The sequence below is a fragment of the Poecile atricapillus genome, chromosome 9 (assembly GCF_030490865.1).
Source record: "Poecile atricapillus isolate bPoeAtr1 chromosome 9, bPoeAtr1.hap1, whole genome shotgun sequence".
Taxonomy (NCBI): Eukaryota; Metazoa; Chordata; class Aves; order Passeriformes; family Paridae; genus Poecile; species Poecile atricapillus.
Genome location: NC_081257.1, coordinates 8,700,304 through 8,721,340, shown reverse-complemented (window position 1 = coordinate 8,721,340; position 21,037 = coordinate 8,700,304). Strand labels below are relative to the sequence as shown.

General features: G+C 41.5%; 1 protein-coding gene across 3 annotated transcripts in view; it reads left to right on the top strand.

Moving 5' to 3' along the window:
- The first annotated feature begins 16,241 nt into the window (after positions 1-16,241).
- PRKCD (protein kinase C delta) overlaps positions 16,242-21,037 on the top strand; it is a 63,159-nt gene continuing 58,363 nt past the window's right edge. The window contains exon 1 of one of the 3 annotated variants that reach the window (XM_058844645.1): positions 16,242-16,484. The gene's annotated coding sequence lies outside the window, so the exon portion shown is untranslated. Of the gene's footprint in view, positions 16,485-17,010; positions 17,030-21,037 lie in introns of those variants that run through there. The other 2 variants (XM_058844649.1, XM_058844648.1) reach the window with 2 other exon arrangements.

Below are 21,037 nucleotides of genomic sequence, written 5' to 3'. Positions count from 1 at the left end.
AAAGCTTTTGTTATTCCAAACCTTTATCTTTTAAATGGAAGTATGAGAAATACCCATCATTCACACTCAATTTATTCTTGAAGAATCCATAGCTGCACTTCCAGTACTAAGGAGTCTAAAGTAAGCCCCTGGACAGATCACAGGTAATGAAAAGAAAAAAAGGAATCTTAGACCCTTTTGAAAGCCTTTCCATGTAAAAGACCCAATGATTTGCATTAGTGATGTCCAAGCCTTGGATGTTACTGAAGAATATTCTGAGATTTAACATTTTTGCCCCTGAAAGAAATTACTTCCTTGCCTGGAAGAAGCATTTCAAATACCCAGCCAGCAAAATTCACTAAAGAAGGGTCATAAAAGTACTATCAGGGTCATAAAGGTACTACTGACCTGAGCTGGATTTTCTCTGCCCTGGTCTATAGATTTATCCCAAATCTCTCTCTACACCATTATGAAGATATTGATGCAAACTTTACTTCTCACTTTTCTCCCTCACCCATTGTGGTCAATCATCTGTTCTCTTATCAGAGGGCATCCTTCCCTTTTTATTTGTGTGAGTCTCTTGTAAAGAGATTTTCATCTCCAATTCCAGCAGCGGCAATATTAACATGCCCACTCCGTGCCGTTCATTATCTCCATTACTCAGCCACACATTCTACTTTCCTGCCCCCTTACAGTTGTCACATCTTTCCAAGTCACAGGATTTCAATTAACACAGGATTGGGTGAAAAGGGTTCCTTTCAGGCACAATTACAGGACAGACCAAAAATAGCCACAGATTTTTTACTCTCAAAAACTTAGGTGTAAAATTCAAATGATCACAAGAGAATGTCACAAAAACTTTCTAGCTAACACATCTGCAGGATAGAAGTTGAGCCAAACACACTCCAAAGATTCAGAAAATAAAGAACTCCCTGCTTTTCATACTTTTATTTTTGTTTGGTTGGTTTTGGGTTTTTTTGTTTTGTTTTGATCTTGGTTTCTAATAATTTGAACGGTAAAATTATCATCTGTGATGCAATACCTGTTTCAATCAGAACTTTCAGTCATTTGGCAAAGCCAAATGCCACAGGGAACAATCACACAATAAAAATATGACCTACCACACATCTGTTAAAGCTCACTAAGTTTGAATGTAACATCATTAAACATTCGGGTTTTTTTTCCCCCTTTGCTATTTCAAATGTATTTCTTCTGCTTACAATAAGGCACAAACAGAAAATCAAAGAGTCCATACGAGTGGTTGGGAAACAAAGTGTACTCTGCAAAGAACATAATAGGATTAGGAAAACAGTAGCATTTCTTGTTAAATAGGGAGCAAGGGGACTGTTTATGAGGTTTGGGGTTACTTGATCTATTCAGGAAAGCGTCTTAGACAGCAGCAGCTGATCACAAGTGGAAAGCATGAGGTACAAGGGCACATAAAACATGCCCTGAGCACAAGAAGGAGCAATTAATTCCTTTCATCTCTTCTGTGCTCTACTCTAAGAAGAGATTAATATTCCAATAATTATTGCAAACTCACTAAAGGAAAATATTTTATCCTATTTTCCAAAACTTCACTCAATAACTAAGGAAAAAAAACAGTAACAGAATCACCAAAAGTTTGGTAAAGAACACGGGACAATGAAAGAGAGCACAATAATATGGAAGCAAAAGGATTTTCACATTTAAATGAGATTCAGCTGCATGAATCATTAACAATTCCATCTCACAAGAACAAGTTATTGCAACTGCTTTGATGTTCCTTAAATGGGACATATATACAACTCCTTCTACTGCATTTCTGCTGCTAAAGACAACCTTTGTGGCTGGTTTGGTTTTCTGTTGTTTGGGGTTTGGTGTTTTGCTGTTTGGGGTTTTTTTCCCCCCTGAAGTTACATTTTCAACAACATAAAGCAGCTTTCCCTTCCCAGAAAACAGTACAATTTTAAGCCTGAATCAGTGCGTGAGACAAAGATAAGCATCTTCTGCTCCATGATGGAAATCAATCTGATTTTGCAATTTCTGATTTGTAAAGCTACAAGCCAAGTGATGAAACCTGACACCCTGGACAAGCACCAGCTCCTGACAGAGTAAACAAACTTCCACAGCCATGGAACTGAACTCTGCACTGTTCCCATTTGCTATCCAACTTCCTTGTGGATAAAAGCACCGAATGGATTGCAATACATGCCTGAGCACTGCTGGTTTAGATAATTTTCTACAAAGCATCTCTTTTTAGATGTTTCACTTCTAATGCAAATAAGCAACAAAAGAAGGTCACTAACACCTGACCTTTCATCTAAAGACGGTGTTTGTCCTTGCCAAGAGCTTCATTCCTTCAAATCCCCTGGGGACTCTCTGCATGAATGATTTTGCATCTGAAGTTCCTTACCTGTACTTCATCTATGTCTGAGGTAACAAAACAGCAAAGCTTGGTAAGTTACTCTAGATTCCAACACCTGGGAGTGAGGTTTGCAGCTGAACTGGACAGTGATGGAGTGCGCTGTTGCTCTTTATCCTGGTTTTCCTCAGTGTAGAAGGGTTTTGTTCCTCACTGAGGAATGATTACCCTGAAAGCTAAACCTGAGCACTGACTTTCAGCTCCTCACCTGAGTACTCTGCAGTGTTGTCAAAAATGGGGTTTAAACACTGACATAGTAGTAGCATCCCTTCCTTAAAGGTGTGATTTCTCAGCTCTCCTCTATCCTGTAGCTGCTGGGTTACAAGCCTGGGAACCCTGGTATTTCAGGACCCCACCTAACACTAACTGAATTTCATCAGAACTCTTCTTGGGTCAGTAAGCAATCCAGGACATAGTTTGAAATTACCAAAGTTATAAGTGACAGATCTTCTACCAGTAATAAGCTGAGGGCAAAGCCACTGGAGTGCAGAACTGAGCGCCTTCCCCATTCTTGCACTCTACAGCACTTAACAGATTTCACTAATAAAAGCAGATTTAACATCTAAATACATGTAATTCCTTTAATGAAAATATAACCAGAAAATGTTAAATTATTTTATGTTTTATATGCAAAGATCCCCCATATGTAGCTATTGTGAAAAGAAAGTTTATTGGAAACCAGACACAGCCCATCCTGCAAGCCTGGGCTCAATGGATGAACATTTCCCAGCAGCAGCAGCCCCAAACTGGAGCAATTTCAGCCACCACAGACCTGGGCGTGGTTCCTTTATTTTTGCAGTTCATTCTGCTTGCCCTGCAGCTGAACTTAGCCTATTAATATATAACACTAAGGAAAGATTTCCTCTGGAGACAGCAATGCACTTGAAACAATAGGTAGCTGTATTATTTTCATCTTACAGCAAAAGCAAGTGGTCACATAGCAGCTCTTCTGGTCTCCAAACACCTCATCCTTTAGAGCACATTCCATTTTACTGGGATCACAGGAGATAATTTCTCCCAAATCAGGCACAATAGTGGTGCAAACCAACACCTTCCTCATCTGCAGTGTTAAATAGAACATGAATCGGAATCTCCAAGAACAACACGCTGCTTCTCTCAAGCGTGCTCTGAAGTACCAAAAACTTCTACAGAATATGGCAGAAATGTGATTTGAAGACCAGCTGGTAAGAAACCAGCACAAGAATACCAGTTGAACTGCTACTTTAGTCAAGTTAATTAACAGTCTTAATGATCCTACCAAAGTCAGAATGATAGGAAACACGTATTTAGATCTATTGGTTTTGCACTCTGAGGGAAATACTCTTTTACAGAGAGGGTTGTGGTTGGATGCGGGTGCATTAGGCACAACCAGTCCCTGGGGGTACCAGTACAAACAATTCCTCTCAACATTTGAGCTGCACCATTATTCTGTCACTGATGTGACTCTCCCTACAATCCCAGCCCCCATCACCAATAAATGCTCAGATAAAAACTCCCACCGCCTTCACCAAACGGAATCACTTCCTCATTACTGTGGTAACGGCACATTGAGCTGGAGAATCAAGAAAAGATGAGCACAACCTTTTCAATCTACTCCCTGTGACAACTAAGAAAATCCTTTCCAGCTTATGCCCGGAAGATGACAATTAAACTGCTCTGGACAGCAGCTTTGCACATCCATCAGAATCATCAAGCAAAGTGGTGCCCAGCTCAGAGCTGCACTGGCCTCAGGCAGGCAGCTTTCCTGCTTCTCTGGATCAGAAAACCTTTCAGCACCTTGCAGAGTGAAACTTGAAACTGGGGAAATGATGGACAGTTTTAAACACCCACACCTGACAGTCATAACCATCATTCGTGCTCATTCACACGTATCTGGAAATAAGGCAGATTTTCAATAGAAATCTCCATAATATTAGGCTGGCTCTGTGCTGTAGGATAATAAGTTCTTAAAAATAACAATTCAAAGACTCTGAAAAGTAGATTTCTCTGTCTACATTAGTTTCTCTTCACGATAATACTATATTGTAGATGTCACCTAAGTCTATCAGCTGTATTAACATTTACTTCACATATTTCAATATCACTGATTCATCCAGTTTCTCAGAAGAATGTACCTGCTACTGAAATTTGAGGAAAGACTTATAGCCCATGTGATATTTCCAAGATCTGAACAGCTTTGTACTCACAAAAAACAAGAAAAGCAGAATGATCTGGAATGACTCTTCAACACTCACAAGACAAGTTAAGACTCAAAATTGTAATTGTACGTTGTCAAGTGAAAAAAAACGTTTTATCCCAGAGTTTCTTTTGAGGTTTTGGGTTTTTTTTAAATTTTTAAATGTTTTTATTTTCCTGAACTATCTTCAATTAAGTATTTTTAGAACTGTCTTTTAATGAAGCTATAAAGCAGAAAGAAGAGCACATTTCCAGGCAACAAATCACAACCTGGAAGGTCTCAATTTACTGAGGTTCTTTTAATAGCTTGAACCAAGATCCACGACTCATTTTGTCAAAACTAGAATTACTAATATTAAAAAGGGGATTAACATGATAATTATTCCTGATACCCAAATAAGTGTCCCTCAATCTGCAGAGACATTTAAAAACTGAAAGAGCTATCAGTCAGATTGTCCTGAGTTAGAATGACACTGCTCTAAAATTCCATTAATAATAGGAAATTTGTTCAAAGTGTCCAAGACCAACTGTTATTCATGAAAACCAACACTGTCCCTTTAATAAGGCAGTAACTTGGCGTGTTTCCAGAATTTCCACCTATCTATAACTGCAAAATAAACAGAAAAAAAAAAGGAATTCTGAAAATCTCTAACACATCACCGCAGTTATTGGATACAACAAATGTGACTTCATCTCAGAAGGATATGCAGCACTTCCTGCTCTGTGCAGACCCCATGCTCTGAATTAAAACACACACAGGCTCAGTGTTCTGGACAAATACAAATGTTTAAATGTGAACCACAAGTTCAATATATAGAGACCACAAGGAACACCAGAACTCCCAAGAGCTACAGGCACTGGCTTAGGCATATGCTTAGTCCCATGTTTTACAATAACCTGCCAATTTTTTTATGTCTTGGCATTTGCTGCATATTGCCAGTCTTTTGAATTAATGTGAATTCAAGTAGGTGGAATATATCATTCCAGGGAAATTCCATTATAACTTATCATAAATGAATCTTACCACCTACTATACCATCAAGTTCCTGTTGTGCCTACGGATTAGTTCACTCAAGTATTTAACTTGTTTCTTATTAAAGCATCTGAACTCTGAAATTGTACATTTTCCAAAACTTGGAAGGCACTCACAAGGAACTCACTTGATAAAAATCAGTTATATTCTTGCACTTTCAGCTCACGATGACTGTACTCATGTGCTTCTATTTTTATTAGGATATTTTGTCAGTTACTAATTATTTGTACATCTTCCCTGACTAAATAAAGGACTGATAATCCAAATCACAACTTTATGAAAAATAACTTGATTAAAATATCACAGTATTGGAAAATATGAAAAACAACTTGCATGAAGGATATATTTATATTCAAATAATATTCCCTAGAGAACACACAATTTCTTCTCTGAATATCTTGACATTTCATCTTCAGTTTTGGCACAGAGGAAAAAAAGCCCAACTTAAAAAAAAACCCCAAAAACAAAAACACCAGAAAGAAACCCAAAAACCAACAGTGACAATCTGCATATGTTGATTAAAATTAAACTCACCCAGGCCTTGCTAGAAAGAACTCAGGATGGATTCCTTCATCCAGTTCAAAACAGTTCTCCCATTTTGGCATGAGCAGAGATCTTTATTAACTGACTTCCAGATTAACATGGCAATGAAAGTAATAAAAGTTTTTCTCAGCAGCCTTCATTTCTCCTGAAAGCTTATCAGTGGATGTTAAAGTAATGCAGTGTGAAAAGGAGCCACACAAGTCCCTGACCACCATTCTGGCAGTATTCATCAGAGGCACTGCCTAGCAGGAATTCAGGAGTTAAATATTTTGACTTTAACAGGAACATCTGTTTAAGCCATTTGCACATTTCCCTTGTGACTATTTGTCCACCAAAAGCTGGGCTAAAGCTAAAGGTATTTTATATATCAAGAAATACCTGCAAAAAGGGAGGAAGAAAGAAGAGTAAAAGACAAGGAAAAATGAGAAGAGGAACACAGAAGCATCCAAACAATAACAGCAGTAGGAATGCCCAACAGAAGGATATTCCCAAGAAGACAAAACCAGCAGGAAAAGTCTCAGAGGAGAAAATGAGAAAGTAGAGATGAATCCAAGCCAGAACATTTGGACCCACATGCAAACACAGCCAGCTGAATGCACATGACCCTGCCTCCGAGCAGACTTCAGGGCTTGAGTCTCCATTTGTTTATTTTCTCCAGGAAACAAAATAGGTTTCAATTCAGATTAGGATGACAATGAAGTTTTTACTGTGTTACTATAATTCCATCATTCACTGCAATATCACAATCCCATCAAAGAAGTACTCAGTTTAAAAAAGTGAATTCTTTTTACACTATTTGTATTAATTCATACAAGAATTAGGATTCAAGGAATAAAATCTTTTTGATACGAGATATAAGGTGGATACGATCGTGATTTTTTTTTTTTTTTCCTTAATTCAAGATGTAAATGTTTCTGAAAGGGAAGAGCACATCAAAATCCTTTCTTCTTGTCTCCATCCACCTGGAGTCAGAACCCAGCTCATGAGAAACACAAGCTGGATCCTGGAAACATTTACTATCTAAGGCAAGTTTGGTGTTTACAGCTGGATGAATGAAATGCAGCAGTCAGCCCTTTGAGCACACAGAGACCCACACACGAGTGCATTTAACTTCAAAGAAAGCATTTCAGGGTATGTGAGTACATGCATGGCTCTACTTTAGCACTCACAAACATCAGACTTAAAAACTCACGTGGTGTGAGTTGTAGGTGCTCAAAAAGTAATGGGCCAAATGCAATTTAACCCTTTGAGCTGCACATGCGACTGAAACCCAGTTTAACTCAAACCATTGAGCTGCACGTGTGACTGAAAGCCTAAGTTAGGCTCCTTCCTACATGCCAGAACCATCGTAACAGCTCCAGCTGCCAAAAAGAACTACTTTTGCTGCTCTCCTTTCGTGTTCTCCATTTATCCCACATCTCTCAACACAGAAACCCCCTATTAAGACAATGCAGTTCAATAAAGAGGCAGAAAATGGACAATGTTTGTTTGGGGTTTGGATGTGTTGCTTTGGTTTTTTTTCCCCTGGAATACATTGCCTGATATTTCAAGAGTTAAATCAAAGCCTGAAGCATTCCAGCAATCATCAAAGCTGGCACAAGGTGCTCAGTGAGAACATGTAGGCAGGAAGAGAGGAACGAGGAGATGGGGGTGATATGACTCCCTGTTTCAGCAGCTGTGAGCTGCTCAGTCTGTCCCCCGTGCTAAGAACCATGCAGATAGTGGGCAGATAGTTAGAAGTTTTTCCTTTTGTTTCGAAGCCAAGTAATTAAGTCAGACTTAAGATGGTAAAGTAACCACAACAGAAAACAGCACCTACACAAGATAAGAATCGCCTCACCTTCACCTCTGAGCTCTGCCATGCAGGAGGAGTGCACACAGAAAAAGCACTGCTCAGACTTTCTGTCTAGTCTCAAGTAAGTTGAATGAAACTGGTATTCTACATATTCGTCATCAAACTATTCAAGTCAATGTTGTAGTTAGAGGAATAAAATAGAGGGGATTTTTTCCACATGAGACTTAAGGAGACATTCTAAGCCTTTGCTTTAAGCAACAAACTTTTCCTGTAACTAATGCAAAACAAAACCATCCTCCATAGGGCAACTCAGAACAGGAATCTGGGTCAGGTGCTCTGAATTGCTGGTAGAAGAATCTTGCTTTCTGAAGAAGCCTAGGAAAGAATAATTTAGAATACCTGTATGTTTAGGAAGTGTGATCCCACAAATTCTGAAAAGGAAATTGCAAAATTGCATTAGGTCTTTGCAATCCAGTGGGTTTTTTTTTCCCAGATACATAAAAACTAAAACACTTCATGAAGATTTTCATCCCTAAAGGACAGTTGTAAGTACATGGATTTGACACAGACACATCCCTAATTTTTTTTTTTTTCACTTCTGCTGATACTTACTACTCCTTCTATAGAATGCATTCATCTACATTTAAACAAAGTCTATAAAGCCTTCACTCAACCTGAGTTTGCCCTACTGCTATAAAGGAGAAGATACAGCTCCTGTTAAATCCTGTCCCGATACATTCTGAGGAGGAGGATATAAAATCATTAACAGAGAATAAACAATTGTTCTGAAGTCCTAAATTGCTCTGAAGTTTTTTCTGAACTTATAATTTTTCCTAAAAGCTTAAGCAGGTAAAAAACTTATTTAATGAGACCAGGAATAACTTCCCCTCCTCTACCCTGGGCCTACCTAGAAACAATTTGGATAACCATAAGGGAACTATTACCTCTTCTCTCGTCTCTTCCTCCTCCAGCTGATTTCTATCACTGTCATCCTCTGCATAACCAGCTCATGAAAGCTTCCTCACAGTTCTAAACCTGCACGTAGAACACTCTTTCCTATAGACAAAAGTGAAGAAATGTTAAAAGAAATTGCCTCCAAACACAGTCTAAAAATTTTTGCTGAAGTAAAAGTAGTTGGAAACATGGCAAACCTGTCCCTCTAAAAGTTTTGTTCTAATCTTCAAGCAAGTCAAAACCATTGGAAGAATGTGACTAATAAAGAAAAACAACACCTATTTGTCCTTACCAGTAAAATTGTAAAATAAAACCAGTACTGACAGCATGAGAAGGCAGTTAGTTAATATTTGAACATCTGAATTGCTCTTCCACTTTTCTGTCACAAAAAAAAAATGACAGGCACCTTTTATAACCGTGAGAATGACGTGCAGTGAATCATATTTAATATCAGCCTGAAAAATTCTGTAGTGATCTAGGACACTAAGCCTACTAAAACTTCCTATGCATGACTTGTAGATCATCCAAGCTTGAATGATCATATATATTCAGGTATGCTGTGGAACATAAAATAAGTAAATCATTAACTATTCAATTACATATAATGATATGTAAATTCCAGGAGATATAATGATACATTAAATAATCAGCTTACAAAAATAAAAGGGCTCACAGAATAACTGACTTGTACTGCACATATTTAAAAGTGGTTCAAAGACATATAAATCTGGGTTTGACCCCATAAACAGTTCCCAAGTGTGGCAGAGCAAGGCCATGCACTGGAATTCAGCAGACACAAGACACCATACTGGCATCAACACCCAGCAATTCCACAGCTGCTTTTGAACAGAATTTTAACACCCTTAAAATTAACTTTTTTTGACAACAGACATAACAGATTGCTGAGTAAAATCTATGTCCCAGTTGCAAAGAGGTAAAAATAGCTAAATTGACTCATGAAATATGTCTGGAATACTGGCTCTAGTACCTCTAACAACATAACCTGCCCTCAGACACATTTGCAAAGTGGCTCTGCATGTACATGTCAACTCTGTTGACAGCAGCTTCAATTTATGTTTATACAGGTAAGTCATCAGGGAAATAATTAATTTTTAGCCTATTACTAAAAAGTACAGTAAATATTCTCAGCGTCTTTATTATTTTACCAGATTTTAACAGCGACATCAAATCCTTCCTTCACCCTGCTACCAAAAGCAGCAAACGTGCACAAGAAATAGGAGTTTGGCTCACCCATTATTTGGCAAGCCCAAGGCAAAGCTATTTCCCCCAAACACTTTCTCTCACCCACATGCAGTGTGGGGAGAGGAGCTGTGTTGACATCTCTCTCTGAAGTCTCCTGACTCAATATCTGTGCCATGACTCCAAACATCAGCTTCACCAAACTCTCCCCTTATGGTTCACCAAAACTGCGACGTGCCTGGGGCAGGTGACCTCAGTCCTCCACCCTGCTCCTGTGCAAACACACACAGTCTGCAGTTTCATTATTGATGTTTGCTTTCATTTTAAAGGTTTACTAGGATTGATTTTGCACACTATCTTGTTTCACCGATACTGTGTTTGGCTTTTGATAGCAGCAATGGCTGTAGCAACAAAAACAAATCCTACTAAATTACTACCATAACATAATAATGGTCTAAATAATATATGCCCCATTACGGGCCAGAAGATTGATTAAGATGGACAGCTTGAAAGACATGAATACACCATTATAAATCATTACTTGAACAAGGGAAAATACCCAAGCTTACGGTCCGAGCAGAAAATAATATTTGAGAATTAAATGTTAGTGGTACTAACTGCCAAAAGTTGCTCATTTGCAGTGGCCAAGTTGTGCTTTAAAATGACACAACTGACTAATTAAATTAGGATTCAAGTACTCCCCTATCCTCACACGAGGTCACAACAGGACATATTTTTCCTTCTGCAAGAAAGCCTCGTTCCAGTCACAGTGTGGGATTGACCCATGTTATTGTTTCACAGTATTGCTCAAGCATTTTAAGACAAAAAAAAAAAAACAACTCAGTGCCATGCACCAATGCCATTGCAGTTTGCATTTTTTGATAACCATTTACACTAATAAAAGGAAAACCTTTAGTTAATACCTTCAGACCATCTGACAATAATCTGTAAAAATAACACTAGCCCTTTGTCCCAGGGATGGGGTGGGTGGTGCACGTTCCACAGCTCTTGCTGCTGGGCCTGGCATGTCCTGTTCCTTCACTGAGGGGACAGCAGGACAGAGCTGCCTCTCCCTGCTGAGATGGGGATAAATCATGGCAGGGGCAGAGAGTGGAGAACAGCCACACTCAGCAGAGCAGCAGCCAGACCAGTGGCCCTTAACCTCCTCTTTCCATTCCTTAAAGGAACACAGCAACTGTAGTCCCTGAAAATATCCACAAATGAGACAGGGTTAAAACCAAAACAAGGCCTGTGTGCCTTATCTTAACGTCTTACTATCTCATCAGATAACAGAATCTGACAGAATTTCCTCGGGTTTTAGCTCTTGATACCTGACACCTTTGAGACATCACTCTTAAAGCAGGAGCCACCTGTGTTGCCTCAGGTGATTCCACAGTAGCTGCAGAGCTTCTTCAGTCCTCCCAGGTGAGCAGCAAAAGCATAAAGTACTACAAGCTGATGTCATGTGATGGTCTAAAGTCATTGACTTGATGGTCTCCAGCTTGTTCTTGTTGATTAATGAGACAGCTTACAGCTGCAAATCAAAAAGGATTTTGGGGAAAAAAACTGAAAATCCCTCCCTGCCTGACTGAGAACACCACAGTGTGAATTGCGCCCCCTCTATGCTTCCTCTGTTCTTTGCACTAACAGAATCTTAATTTCCTGAACCTTAAATTAACACCAAAAATCAATCTTTTTTCAAAGGAGCTGAAAAACCAACGAAGAAATCAGAAAACATTGCTTGTGTTCTTTCACAGCACGGTTTTCTCCAGTACTCAGAGGAATATAAAAGCCAACTATGAATAGGACTGTGGTGAGCAAGAAAATTGCATCAATACATACACTTCCTTGTTCTCCCATCTATATTAACTGCAAAGAAAAGCTGTCATAAGGGGAAGTAGAACACTTACATTGCTCAGAATCAACACTGGCAGCTGGCATGTTGAAACCAAATGTAAGGGGGTGTAGGCAGTAAACACCATAAAAACATTTTTTTAATTTCAATTCTTCTTAAAAACTAACTACAGTCTCAAATGTTCAAAATGCAGGGATCGGTTTGCTACCCTCAGCAGTAGAAGGCAGCATGGGGGTACTTGTAAAACTTGGAGAGATTTTAGGTTCCTCTTATATGTAGCCCAGATTTTCAGTCTTTCAGAAACTCCAAGATGACATGTGCATGTGCCTTCTATACCAACATGAAAAATCTGTTTTATTTAAGAAAGATGAAAAAAAGCCTAAGATTTTAATGCAATTACTTCCTCAAGGAAGTAAGGCTTTAAAAGTACCAAACATCACAAGAATTGACAATGCTTTAAGCAGGCATCTCAACAAACCTGTAACTATTTACTTGTCTGGTTTATAAATGAATCATATATAAAAATTCCTTCAAATGAGCAGAACTGTGGAGCGGTTGGGACATAAACATAACTCATTTTAATCTCAAATTCTTAAGACTCTTATCTGATAACAAAAAAGCCTCTGAAGTAACTTAGTTATACAAACATGTAGAAATTCACATGATTGCATCTGACACCAGGATCTTCCCCAGCGCAGCCAACTAACTTCTACATCTCATCCTCCAGGAAAAAGAAAATAAACCCATCATTCCACTTAAACTCTGCTAGGCACGGAACATTACTCATCTTCAAGTTCTAAAACACAGTAAATGAAGCACAGAGATGATAATTCCTCATAGGTGTAGTGCCTACCCACAGTCTCTCCCCTGCAGATAATGCTCCTGACTCAATTACAGCTCTGCACAGGCACATACAACATCCACAGAAGCAGCCTGACAAAGCAGGAAAAACACAACTCAGCTCCAAGTTAGAAAAAATGGCAGGCAGACCAACACAAAGAAGAAACCCTTCCTTAGTCAGTATAAAAAACTGCAAAGATAAGCAGTAGAAATTAATGTGTGTCGCTATCAAAAGAGTCTCTAAAGTTAGAAGACTTCAGGAAAGGCAGCCTAATTCCTGTTTCAAGTGTTTACAGCAGCTAGACCGCTAGACCTACACATGACCAAATTCAGTATTTGTGTCACTGCTAATCCATAAAGAGCTCATGTCCTTCACAAAGAAAAGCATGGAAACCTGGAGGAAAAGCCTGACAGAACACAAACCTGCCACCTCAACCTTAAGGTGAAGCTAAAGACAATGAACAATGCTCAAAACACTTCAAAAAGTAAAGCTACACAATAGACCACAGACCTGTGTAGAGGGTAATGGGTGGAAACTCCCATCACCACCAGACTCTTCACACCTCCCACTGCTACCAGAAAAGAGGAAATGAGAGCAGGCATTTGGTGGTTAGGCTTGGGACTGAGACCAGTGAAGTCCTGCTATAAAGTGGGGTTGTGACAAAAAAAATGGCAGCAATGGCCATGGCTGTTTTCTGTTCTGAAATTACATGTTTGCAAAAGTTGTCATCTTTGCATAAATGAAGTATCTGCCATCAGGATTAAAATCAGGTTTGCTGAAGGTAACAGGTACTATAGATACAGTCTTTCAGCTCACAATAGGTTGTTACACACTTGTTGAAAGCGATTTTGCACCAGTCTCAGAAATATCCAGAGAACTAGCTCTTAACTTCCACTAGAAAATTTTTGCTTATATTTGCTGCAGAAAATTTTATCTCTAACTTGTGTTTCTAATGTGCATGTTCAAAGTCACATCACCCTTTACCATCATCCTGTCACATGGCAAAAATTAAGTGGCCCCAGGTAAAGTAGGTTATTTATATGTGAAAATACAAGGCAAAATCCAGCTGTGGGAGGCCCTGGTAGTTCATCTTCTCCCCAGAGATCTCCTGGAACAAAGCAGTGATTTACCATGGCATTGGGAATTATTGGGATGTCTACCCAGCTACCAAAGAGATGAGATGTTCTAACTCAGCTTGAGACTGTTTTCTTCTTACAAAATATCCAAAGCACATTTCAGAAAAATTGATCAGAGACAGTAATGCCCTTTTCCTTTCCAATAGTTACCCTGTAATCACTGTGAAATCCAGAATTTCTCACTATTTACTTTGAAGCGTGAAAGAGATGATGATATCTAAAGGATGTTCACTAAGAACTGATTTTCATCCCCCTCTCAAATCCACTGAACTTAAAATGGGTTAATAAAGCCTTCTGAGCTGCATCAGAATCTATTCTGAGGAAAGACTCTCCAGCTGTAGGAGCATTTCCATGCATGTACCACAGCTGAGTTGTATAGGAAAAATTACAGAAAGTAGGCAGCAAGAAAGTCTCAGTACCAGGAAACATCTCAAATTTCTAAAGTCACATTAATAGCTGAGAAGACTCTCCATTTCATTTCCTGTGGATCAAATTTTTCGTTTTTCTCAGTCCTAATTCGACTTGAACCCATTGACTGAACAAAGACATGAGAGGCAAAACTCTTCAGGTCTTGCAAAATCTTCCACAGTCCACATGAGAAATGACTCTTTGTTTCAGACAGACTTTGACAAAAGTGATGCTCTAAATAATTGAAATGCAGCTGTAGTTAACTAATGGTTTGCTGCAACATTATATGGTAAGATCACAAATGAAAATGGACTCTCTCTCTGACCACTTACATGCCATTAAATACCAAAAGAGCATGAAATGAAATAAAATATATTTTTAAGCACTATTTCCAATACTGGAAGTATTGAAATGAGGAAACCTCCTTCCCACAATTAGCTTCTGCTTTTTCTCCTCTCATTCAAAATAGTTTTAGTTTTTCTTTTATAACATGATATTCGTGAACTGCTTATGCATATAAAACTCCTCCAGGTTTCAGCATAACAGCAGTCTCAAGAATTTTAAATGAAGGACCTCAAACAATTTATTACAGCATGAGAGCTAATCAGATGGCATTCTGTCCCAAACCAGGAAAATATTATTTAGATGTTCCATCCAAAAAAAAACAAACCAAACCCACATTTAATCATGCATAAGAACATGTAGCTGTGCAAAATACTACATAGTTTAATTCGCAATAGAAGTCAAAAGAAAATTACTTTAGATGACTCTGTTCCTTTGCTTTCACCCAAACTGTGATTAGCAATACATCTTCTAGAGCTCTCAATTTTGAAATAAGTTTCTTCAAATTAGACTCTCCAACTATAAATTAACTATTGACTGATTTATATACATATTATAGCCTTTCCAAGATGATGTCAGATAGAACAAGCGAGGAACTTTGACATTACAGCTATCAAGTGAAACGTTCTGGAAAGAAGCTGGACATCAAATGGGTGGAATTTGGCGTTTCAGAATGCAGCAATGCAAGAGATGGGTCACAGCCCCTGCAATGCTGCCACCCCTGCTGCTCACCAGGGTCTGACACCTGCCCAGAGAAACACCCCGTTACCACAGCACCACAAAAACACCGGGAATTTCATCACTGCTTTCAGCTAGAGCTGAATGAGGTCATTTAGGATGAAAACATAAGAGCAATTATATATGACCTGTGTGGGTTAAAAAGTGATGACAAAGGTCTGCCTTGAAGTATGGAGGGGTTTTCTCGGTTCCTACACATCACACATTCCTGTGCTGCAGCCTATCCCTAAAATATCTCATTTTAACACAAACACTTACAGCTCTTGAATAAAAGCCGAGCCCCATCACCCAGAGCAGAGCCCGGACAGGGGGAGCCCCGGCTGGCAGCCAGAATGACCCGGAGAAGGCCTCCAACCTCGGGCACACCAGCCAAGGCTGAGATCTCTGAGGTGAGCTCACTGAGGCCGCGGCAGCGACCACAGAGCTACGGGGTCCGGCCCCGCTGTAAAACAACATCCGTGGCTTCTAAGCCAGTAAAGAATGTTTTAACCAAAAGCTCAGTAAAGGCTGAGGACACCTGAGCGCTGCTCCCCGCCGGGCAGGGGCTCACTCCGAGCTCCGGCGCCTCAAACCCCGGTGCCTCCCCGTGTCCGGAGGAACCAGCGGACGAAAGGCTCCCAAACCCCAAGCAGCACAGGAGCGCTGCCGCAGCCCCTCCCTCAGCACGGCACCGAGCCCAGGTGCGGAGCGGAGCCTCGGGCGGGGCCCGGCGCGGGGCTCCCGCTGAGGGCTCGGGCGCTCCCACACGCGGCCGCCGCCACGGGAGAGGGGAAGGGGGACAGCGGGGAGGGGACGGAGCCGGGAGGAGCGCGGGCAGGGACAGCCACAGCGGCACCTCCGGGGCGGGGCAGCGGCAGGAGGAGCAGCAGAGGCAGGAGGAGGCAGGTGAGGGTGGCCGCAGCTGGGCCGGGACCAGGGGCGGAGCGGAGCGCGGGGCGGGGAGCGCCGGGTCGAGCCGTGCCGGGCACACACTGCTCCCTCCCATCCCTCCGCCCGCACTCCTTCGCTCTCGCTCTCCGTATACCGGGACAGTGCCCGAAACTCGGTGGGGACAGCGGCTCCCGACGGCTCCCCGGACGCGGTGAGTACCCGTACCTGCCCCCGGCGCGGCGCTGCCGCCGCCCGGCAGTTCCTGCCCCGCCTGGGGTGAAGGAGGAAGCGAGACGGGCTCCGGCTCCCTCCGGCCCGCCCGGCTTCCGTGGGGCTCCCGGCGGGCAGAACGACAGGGAGGGAGATTGAAGGTCCCCGGGGCTCAGCCACCGTCCCCCGTGTGTCCCGGGCAGCGCCTCGGCGCCGGGGTGGGGCGGCAGGCGGCGGGGCTGTGCCCCCGGCCCGGGCTGCCTCCTCCGGAGCCTCCATGTTGGGCTGCGGGGAGGGGGCTGCGGCCCCGGCCCGCCCGAGCTCCCCCCGGCTGCTGCGGACGGGACCGGCCGCTTCGGAGCGGGGAAAGCCGCGGGGGCTGCAGAGGGGAGAGCGCTGTGCCCTGTGCGAGGAGGCGGCGAGATCCCGGGGTCGGTCCCGGACAGAAACGTGGAGTTTTCTCCCGGCAGAAATGTCAGCTTTGATACCACCAACTTTTTTTCCCAGCCAGCCGCCCCGACTCTCTGTTTCGGTCTCCGTGCCACAGTGAGTTTGAGCAGATGAAATGCACAGTCTTTTAAATGGTTGGGTTTCCAGCTGAATGGCGACAGACAGTAAGAAATGAAGGAGCAGGAATGCCTGATGCTTTTGTGTACGTACATGCCAGGCGTGCATCTATTAGAAAACAGTTTTCAGTTCATCACTAGAGAATTCCCTGTTTGCATTAGGGCATGAAATATTAAAATAATTGGATTACAGCATTCTGTGGTTACATCTGACATCTCTTTACTTGTGGGCCCTGTCTGTTGCACCACTTCACTTCTGGGTTGTCCAAGTAGCACAGAGCAGAGCGTAGATCAGGACCTCGGAGCTCCTGCAGGCGGTTTATGTGCAAGGATGAAATTGTCCTGTATCCCATCCCTTGATACGTACAAGGGAGGAACTGACATTTTTGATGTTTCTCATCCTCACCTTGGATTTCATAATAAAATACAGGGGTGTGCTTTAATGTAAGAAATTATTAAATGCTAGTGTTTTTTGTTTCTTTGACCCACATAGTTTTACTATGTTTTCTGAAATTGAATACATCCCATTTCTAAGGGCGTATGATTTTCAGAATGAAGTGCATTACTTTTGGAACTTGGACAGCTAAAAAGCTGAAAAGTGCAATATGGTATTTCACTAGTTGTTATTATTCCCTGTTCTGCTAAACACAAAAGAACTTAGGGGGAGCCCAAAAGAATTAAGATTTGGGAATCCTATGAGATTTCAGTCCTACATCTCATAATTCAGATGTAGGCATGAAGGAATTGCTGCCACTCAGTGGCTGACACAAACATGCAGAAAAACATATTCAGTTACACAGATGGTGGTGTCTGTGTGGGTAATAAGAAAGTCATAAGGTGATTCTGCTCAGGCAGTATGTGTGACATAATTGATCAGGAAGATGCTTGTATTGTTCTCACCAGAAAAGAGCTCATTGTTAATTTTTTTGCTGTTTTGTGCTTTATTAATTATAACCCACCTTTTCATTAGACATAATCATACAGTAGGGTCATATTTTTTTATTGAATGGAACAGTGAAATAGCATAATAATTTTTCCTTTTTGATCACACAGCATAGATGAAAAGATACTCTGTACTGAAGGAATTATTCAGAAACTATTTCTAAACTAAAAAAATTAAGTAATTTTCTAGATACATTTCTTAAAAAGAAATCTTCAGAAGAATGTCTCAAAGAGAACTTCACTAATTGATGCTACATAGATCTAGGAAGTAACAATAAATCTTGGAAAGATGCTATCTATTATTAATTACTGATTTCCTGGGAAAAGCACAGAAGCTTTCAGGCCTCTGAGTTTATTTTGATGTCTAAAAGCCGCAGTCATTACAATTAAAGTCCATTCAGATTAAGTCCCATCCCTGGAAGCGTTGAAAGCCAGGCTGAACAGGATTCTGAGTGATCTGCTTTAGTGGAAGGAGTCCCTGCCTGTGGCAGGGAGATGGGACTGGATTATCTTTGAGGTCCCTTCCAACCTTAACCAGCCTGTGATTCTGGTGAGTCCTTCAGGGCCTAGCAGTTTAATCTAATCCTCCATCCTTGTTCCCATTTGAAGGGCTTCGCTGTCACCCTGCCTCTTTGCAGCCGCACAAATCTGCACTCTGCCCATCCATAGCTGGAACTCAGCTTTGGCAGCTGCTCCCAAACAAAGGATCCCCTTCCTCAGCTCCCAATCCCCAGCTGTGCCTGGAGGTGGGACTGTGGCAGGTGTGGATGTGCCAAGTTCACTCAGGGCAGCTGATTTCCAGGGAGCTGCAGTGGCCCAAGCCCCAGCGTGGCCTGTGCAGTGTAAATACACTACAGGTGTTGGCCAGCGCTGAGGTATGTGCCTGCATCGTGTTCATTGACACAGGTATTTCAGTTCCCCAAAGCTAACTCAGGTGTGTCTCTTCCTGATGCAGTCCCAGTGCATTGTGTGCCTGTAGTCCACCATCCCTTTCACTGCATTTGCAAAGTATGTACTTTAACTGCTGCAGAAAGAATGGTGGAAAAAATAAATAGGCTGGGGATTGAACTGTTTGTTGCAAATGAGTCAGAGCTGAATGTGAAAGATGACAAGAAGGGATTTACCAGTGGAGTCTGGGGGATGGCTGACTTCATTAGGAGCCAAATTCTTCTGTTAATCATCCACTGATGAGAAAGATTATGTGACTTTTTACTCTGGGGTTATCCTTGCATTGAATGCAGCTGCCTAAAAAGCACCAAAACAGTTTGTGTTCCAGTAGTTTTTTAACTGCTGCTCTGTGGCAGAACTAGTCTTTCTCTGAGTCTGCCTTTATCTGCATAATCCAAGTGCAGAATTTCTTTAGAGCTCCATTCGGAGCCAAAGGACAAGGAGCAGGAATAAGGAAAGAGGGAAAGCTGCATCCATTCAGGGCCATTTGGGTAGCACATTAACAGTAATCATTCTGCATCCGCTTGGCTGCACTTTGCAAAGATACAATTAACAGGAATGAGCCTGGGAGAGCTCTTTACAGCCTTGGTAAAATAATGCTGAAGTGCCCTGTGTTGTGTTCTCATTTCAAAGGCAGTTGTTTCTACCCGAAAGAATTTTTACACTTTCTTAAAGAGGCACTGCCTCTTCAAGCCAAAGCTACCCAACAGGTTTTTATGGTATTTCAGTACTTTGGCTGAAATCTGCTCCATATGAAGCAATGTATTGCCTTTAACTCTGCAGGACCACCTAGGTTATCCATACTGCCTTTTTGCCTGGAAGGCACAGTGGTGTGCTGCTCCTGTACCAGAGACAACAGGAAAGGTAGAAAAATGAGGGTTCTGGCACACAGGAGTACTGGGAATTGTGCAAATCTGACCTTGGCAAGTCATGCAGGATTTATTTCTGGTCTGCTCTAGACTAGGCTCTGTTATTACACGTAACATTGCTACAGAGGATAGAAATGTGACGTGTATATCTGTGTGCTCAAATAATTTTCTGTTGGCACTTTTTTCTTTTGATTAAAATTTATGCAAGTGGAATTTTATGTCTGCCTTTCAATGACAGCAAGGTGCCCTGACATCCATGAAGTTACGCTTTGAACCTGTTGCTTTTTTCTGATTGACAGTAGAGATGACAGTTTCTGACTAAAAGATGGAAGTGATGTAGCACAGACTTAGATCAATAGCTGCAAATCCAAGAGGCAGGCCATAAAGTAAACTCTGCAAATACTGCTCAAGCCAAGAAAGTGCATAAAACCACAGAATACTTTTTATGGTATCCTCTTACTGAAATTAATGTGTTTTCTGGTAATTACTTTGCCATTGAGTGCAATGCTCTATCTGGAAAAGTTTATTTAAGGATACTTAAGCATAGTTGGTATTCATATGATAATAATCACCATCCATAAAGTCTGGGAATGACTATCACAGATAACTTCGTGGAACTGATCCATGTTAAGCTTTTGACTTTGGATGATACTTGCCTGACTGCTAAGGGAGGAGGGTGTGTGCTTGCCATCTCCTCTCATTTAATCAGCAACTATCAAACTTAAAAAAAAATAAGCAGCAGTACCTCTCTATGCCTCAGAGGTTATTCTGAATTTGAAGATACTACCTGCTTTTGAGAACAAAGCAGATGTGTAATGTGTATATATATCCTGCTATTCCATATACTTTTGCTTAGAGCTGTGAGCAGGGTATGGTCTTACTTGATTGAGATGTAACCGAGTGGTTTTACTTTTAGCCGCTGGGAGTGGAGTCAGGAGAGCTCCTTGGAGACTGTATAATAGGGCAGGGTATCATTGCTCTGGACACTGTGTGTCTGTGGCAGAGACCCTCCTAAAACAGGCATTCCCAGGCCTCTCCATAAGGGTTCCCCTTTTTCTGAAGAGGTGCACCTGAGCTGACGTCCTTTCCACCCCACAGGACTCAGAGGAGTTATGTGAATTACTTATCTTGTTTCTCACCTCGTGGATGGCTGAAAATCTCTAAAATGTCATGTACATTTGCACATTAGTGGCTTTGATTTGCATTTTGTTTAGTCCTTTGCAGTTCTC